A 6,995-nucleotide genomic window follows, 5' to 3' on the forward strand; every position below is an offset into this window, starting at 1 on the left:
AGTCAGACAGGCGAGTCGATGGCAGATATTGAGAGCGACTGTGAGCCAGGCTGAGAGAGACGAGTGCAGAGAAAGGGAGAGTGAACACTAGGAAACATTAAGAAGGCCGGTGCTGCAGACATGGATGGGCATGATACTTGATACAGAATAGAAGAGTCTGCGGAGAGCTCCCACCGCCTGTTCTGTGCCTGGTCTCTGCAGACAGATACAGAGTCGTACAGGGGAAATAGATGGACAGATGCTATGAAATAGGGTAGCACAGTGGCAGAGTTGTTACCATAGCAGCTTTGTAGCCCTGGGGCCCTGGGTTCTGCTCCAGACCTGGGGTGCTGTCTGTGTGGAGTTTGCATGTTCTCCCCGTGTTCGAGTGGCTTTCCTCTGGGTGCTCTGGTTTTCTCCCACAGTCCAAAGACATACTGGTAGACAGTAGTTCAGGTGGGTAGCTGCATCAGCATGCATAGGCTGCAAAGGAACAAGTAATACGTTTATTCCATGCTGAAAAAAAGGAGAGAAAACACAACGTTTCGGCCATGGAGCCTTCTTCAGGTGTCTGAAGAACTGATACTGGTAGACATACTGGCTTCTGGGGAAACTGGCCCTGCTGTGAGTGTGGGTGTATTTGTGTCTGTATGTCCTGTGATGGCCTTGCGCCCATCGCTTGCTAGGATAGGCTTCAGCTCCCCCACAACCCTGAAATGGATAAAGTGGTAAGAAAATGGATGGATACTAGGAATTATAGAAATTTATATTATTTAGCTCTTGCTGTTTCACAATGCTGAGGAGGGTAGAACTGTCTGAACAGACTTTTGTGTATTATCCTGTTTTGTACCCCCTGGGGATAAACGGTTCAGTGACTGCATTTCTGTGTGAATTAGTAATGTTGTACTCATCCGTGTGTCACTCACTTGCGAGTGCAATATAGACACAATAAGTGCAGGAGTGGGGTTACACATGAAAGGAAATGACTCTTCACATCTTGCCCACTTTATAGTTAGTACTCAGATGATCTGATGACCTCATCCAACTATTTCTTTCAAAATAACAGGATATCAGCTCCAACCACATGGTTGGCTAGGTTGTTGCGAACCCCTACAACTCTTTGTGTAAAGAAGAAATGCCTGCTGTTCTCAGTTTTAAAAGAACTTCCTCTTAGTTTAATAATAATAATAATCATCATCATCATCTTCCCACTTATATAGCACCTTTGTGGACACTCCACTCAAAGCACTTTACAGGCTGTCAGTGTCAGTGGGCAGGACCCGGGAAGTCTTCTCTGATTCAGGTTTGAGAGATCGAGTCCCTCGTGGCTGTCAGTGTTAGACCCAGGAAGTCTTCTCTGGACAGATACCAGAGTAATGTTGCCTTTTCTGTCACATGGTCTAGTGCAGTTTTAGCATTACACCCCTTAGTTAAAGTTCTGCACTTCTAACTACACAGCTTAATGTTTTTTTCTTGCTTCCCCCATATTGTGTAGAAAACATTTTTTTGTCAGAATTTGTCAGAATTGACATCTAGATTTTTTTGACACACAACTTTTGGGGAAGCCCATCTTGATTTCCCATCTTGATTGTGTATTTTTTTTTGCTTCTTACATGTAACACTCTGCTCCCAGCCAGGTGAAATGTCACCTGAGAGGTGTTTGCCCAGTCTAGAATGTGGTCTAAGCCTTTGCAAATTTCCTTTTTAGCTTCTACTGTGTTTGCTAATCCTTCTATTTCATCATCTGCAAACTTGACAAGTTTATGTATCTAGATACTACTGTGAAACACTGTCACAAGTGCTTCTAAAAGAGATCGCTGTGTCACTCTACTAACAACATCACCCCCGTTTAAACTTTCTCCTCTTTAAGCTACAGTACAGTATACAGTACTTCACCTTGAATAACTAATGCTGTTTGAAATGTTTCACTGTGAACACTTCCAAACAATATGAAATTACAATGCATATCATAGCAACTTTCTTATTACTAATCTCAGCCTGTTATTAATACCCAAGGGACTGATTAATACATGTCTGGAGCACAGGCACAATTCCCTAACACTCAGAAAGGCTATTGATGCACACAGACAGCACGGCTCATCCCCCTTTACTTATTTGTTTTCTCACTGTAAAAGAACAATAACGTCATCTACTGATCCTGAGTGATCCAGCTAAATCCCTGCTGTGCCACAACCACTGGGATAAAGTGGGGGGAGATGAGAGGAGAAGGAGGGATAAAAGAGACAGGAATGGCAGGGGGAGGGATGAGAGGAAAGAACAAGGGATGGGACAAGAGAAGGAGGGATAGGAGGAGAGAAGGAGGGATAGGAGGAGAGAAGGAGGGATGAGAGGAGAGAAGGAGTGATGGGAGGGAAAAAGGGGGATGAGAGGAGAGAAGGGGGGATGGGAGGAGAGAAGGAGGGATGGGAGGGAAAAAGGGGGATGAGAGGAGAGAAGGAGGGATGGGAGGAGAGAAAGGGGGATGGGAGGAGAGAAGGAGGGCACAGTGACATGACAGAGAAGAGCAGTCCTTCCCACACAGGGAGCAGTGCTTGTCCTTTGTCAGTGCTCCATCCTTACACAGAGAGAGAGGGGCAGTTAATCCCTCGTTAGTGCTGTACCCCCCGAGAGACAGGGAATGATGGGGAGAGGGGCAGTTAATCTCTCGTTAGTGCTGTACCCCCCGAGAGACAGGGAATGATGGGGAGAGGGGCAGTTAATCTCTCGTTAGTGCCGTACCCCCCAAGAGACAGGGAATGATGGGGAGAGGGGCAGTTAATCTCTCGTTAGTGCCGTGCCCCCCGAGAGACAGGGAATGATGGGGAGAGGGGCAGTTAATCTCTTGTTAGTGCCGTACCCCCCGAGAGACAGGGAATGATGGGGAGAGGGGCAGTTAATCTCTCGTTAGGGCTGTACGCACACTGGGGGTGGGGGTGGGGGATCTACACTCTGTCTGCTTGGCTCCCGACAGCAGCAGATTTGTAACATCTGCCCAGCAACTGAGAGGCTGTGACAGCAGACGGGCTGGGAAACAAAGGACAATTAAGGCACAATTAAAGAGGAGGTCTGAAGGCTCTTGCAGCCTCCCAGTACAGATATAGGACATTGGCTGGGACCAGTTCTCTCAAAACCCTGACTCTGGGGTTTCTGCTCTTTCTGATAATCCGAACTTTACAAGGATGGTGGCAGAAACAGTCACGGGACCAGATGAAAACACTGCCTGGGAATCTGATGATAACGTATTCTGTTAGGAGCTGAGACGTGGGCGATCCTGGTTTTCAGACACAGATAATCATTTATCTGTGCGCACAAGGGAGGGCCGCGCCACTGTCAGTGAAGGCAGGACAGCTCCATTCGCAGCCTGTCCTGCCCAATCTACTCCAGAGTTTTACAGCAACCGGATCCTTAATTACTATATTGACTCTCTGGGTTACCAGTTTAATAATTAACAGGGTTTTCTCAAAAGTCTGGGACAGGGTGCCCTGAGTGGAGCTGCCCTGAAATAAAGGAATTTTATTTCATTTTTGCACTGAAATAAGCCCACTGGGGTCTGATTATCGCGCTGATCTTTAGGGATGGCATTAACCTGTTCAATAGTGACCACAGCATTCAAGAATCCAATGCTCTGTGAGCGTTTGCAATGCCTGGTGAGATGCTGTAGGTTTGGCTGATCGCGCCTGGGGTAGAGGGCAGCCTTCCTGGCCTCAGGACGAGGGCTCCAACCCCGTCCAGAGTGCGTGACCCCAGGGGCAGCAGCGAGCTGGGGACCAGTGTGAAAGGAGGGGTTTGTGTGGGACATACAGAGCTCATTTGCTCTGTACGCGAGGGGTTAGGAAGAGCCGGGCGAGATGGACTTGTCCTTGTTATCCCTCCCCAAGTGCAGTTCATGCTGTGTGTGTGTGTGTGTCCTGGTAAATACTGATTTTCCGAGCATGGGGAAGCATGGGGCCGGCTTCCTTTACTTCAGTCGTGGCGATGGAAATCCTGAATAACTGCCAGCGAGCTTCCCCCAGCCTGTGCTTCCTCACATCCCTGAAAAACGGTTACTTACGCACCCGCAGGAAGGCAAACAGAGAATGGTCGCATTGCGGGAGGGCCGGGCACGTTCCTGTTAGCAAGGAGAATTTTCCATCCATCCATTTTCTAACTGCATGATCCAATACAGGGTCACAGGAGGAGAATGGTCCCCGGCCCTATTTGATCACTTCCCTGTTAGATGAATGAGTGTCATGTCTGTTAGCCTGCAGCAGGGAAAAAGGCCTTGCATATTTCCCCACCTGTATCTCAGGACCTGTCAGGGATCACTGACAAATCGGTACAGTTTATCAACAGATTCGTTCAGTCAATTCAGAGATTCGTCTTGACTGCTCTCTGTGCTGGAATGGCTGGGGTACAGGCTGTAGTGAAAAATACACCTGTGGCTTCCTGTAGCTCAAGGGGTCACAGACTTCTGCACAGGAAGCCACAATGAGGTATAGAACAAGTGTCCGTTTACTAACTGGGGTCCAGTGCAGAAAAATAATGAATAACTGTGCAGAGCACTCACTACAGCTTTGGATCAGGCCTTTCAGAACAGCCAAACTGTGGTCCTGCGCACAGGCAAGGTCAGGTTTATGTACAGCCAGGTCCGTAAAAAGACTGGCAGCTACACCATGAGCACAGGTTCTGTAACCCGACACAGTGCAGAAAGAGTCAAGAGACAAACAGAGTCTGTAACCCCAACATGTTCAGAAGAGTCAGGAGACAAACACAGGGCCTGTAACCCCAACACAGTGCAGGAAGAGTCAGGAGACAAATAGAGTCTGTAACCCCAACATAGGGCAGGAAAAGTTGGGAGATAAACACAGTCTTTAACCCCGACACAGGGCAGGAAGAGTCAGATGACAAACACAGCAAGAATCCACAACAGCAAAAGGTAATACACAAGAAATAAATAACACCAAACTACAAGAACAACAGACAAAATGCAATACGCGATTCAGAATAACAAAGATGAATAAGCTAAAACAATGTCCTTTTCTTTATATGTACCCTTGGCTGGGGATGATGTTGACCCTGGACATCCCTGTTACAGGACAGGTGAGTAAACAGGGCGTGAATAACCCGAAAGACCTCAAGTGTCACATATGAAAAGCCATGTGAAGTATCTGTCACAAGCCCTTGGACTAGAGGGTGTTTCATCAGGTTCCTGCTGTTTCAGAGCTAGAGGGGAGTAAAACCTAGGGATCTGAACTCAACTGGAAAGTTGGGGGGGTTACATTCCTGTACAGAGGGGGGTTTTAAACCCAGCAGCTGGGTGAATATCCTTGATAAATTCTCCCAACCAGCAGCTGGGTGAATATCCTTGATAAATTCTCCCAACCAGTAGCTGGGTGAATATCCTTCATAACTTCTCCCAACCAGTAGCTGGGTGAAAATCCTTCATAACTTCTCCCAACCAGCAGCTGGGTGAATATCCTGTAGAAGTTCTCCAGACCTGGAGCCTCCTGAATATCCTCAGCCTACTAAGAGAATTACAGCCCACACTGGAGAAACAAGCGCTAGATGAACACACTCTGCTAGAATGTGTGGGACTGGGCTGTTAAGCTGCTTGTTTTCCTCGGAGCTCGTTTATTACAAGTTCACCCTCTGGAGTAACACACTCGCATTCTGTGGGAAACATAACAACTTGGAGAGAAAAACAGGATGCTGCAGATGGGAATGACCTGGCACCAGACGACACTGACACACACACTGTACTGCACGCTGACACACACACTGCACACTGACACACACACTGTACTGTACTGTACACTGACACACACTGTACTGCACGCTGACACACACACTGTACTGCACACTGACACACACACACTGTACTGTACACTGACACACACTGTACTGCACGCTGACACACACACACACTATACTGCGCACTGACACACACTGTACTGTACACTGACACACACATTGTACTGTACACTGACACACACTGTACTGCACGCTGACACACACACTGTACTGCATGCTGACACACACACTGTACGCTGACACACACTGTACTGCACACTGACACACACACTGTACTGTACACTGACACACACACACTATACTGCACACTGACACACACTGTACTGTACTGTACACTGACACACACACACTGTACTGCACACTGACACACACTGTACTGTACTGCACACTGACACACACACTGTACTGCACGCTGACACACACTGTACTGTACACACTGACACACACACTGTACTGCACACTGACACACACTGTACTGCACACTGACACACACACACACTGTACTGTACACTGACACACACACACTGTACCGTACGCTGACACACGCTGTACCGCACGCTGACACACACACTGTACTGCACACTGGCACACACACTGTACTGCACACTGACACACACACACTGTACTGCACACTGTACTGTACACTGACACACACACTGTACTGCACGCTGACACACACACACAGTACTGCACACTGACACACACGCTTTGCTGCACGCTGACACACACACTGTACCGTACGCTGACACACGCTGTACTGCACGCTGGCACACACACACTGTACTGCACACTGACACACACACTGTACTGCACGCTGACACACACACACTGTACTGTACACTGACACACACACACAGTACTGCACACTGACACACACGCTGTGCTGCACGCTGACACACACACTGTACCGTACGCTGACACACGCTGTACTGCACGCTGGCACACACACTGTACTGCACACTGTACTGTACACTGACACACACACTGTACTGCACGCTGACACACACACACTGTACTGTACACTGACACACACACACAGTACTGCACACTGACACACACGCTGTGCTGCACGCTGACACACACACTGTACTGTACACTGACACACACACACTGTACGCACTCTGTGGTTTTCTCAGGGCCACTGGTTCACCATGAATTACTCGGGCTTGACCGCGGCACGCCGCAGCGCGCTCACTCACGGTGTCGCCGGCACAGCTTCAGGCTCC

Source organism: Atractosteus spatula, chromosome 3 (genome assembly GCF_055471065.1).
Source record: "Atractosteus spatula isolate fAtrSpa1 chromosome 3, fAtrSpa1.hap1, whole genome shotgun sequence".
NCBI lineage: Eukaryota > Metazoa > Chordata > Actinopteri > Semionotiformes > Lepisosteidae > Atractosteus > Atractosteus spatula.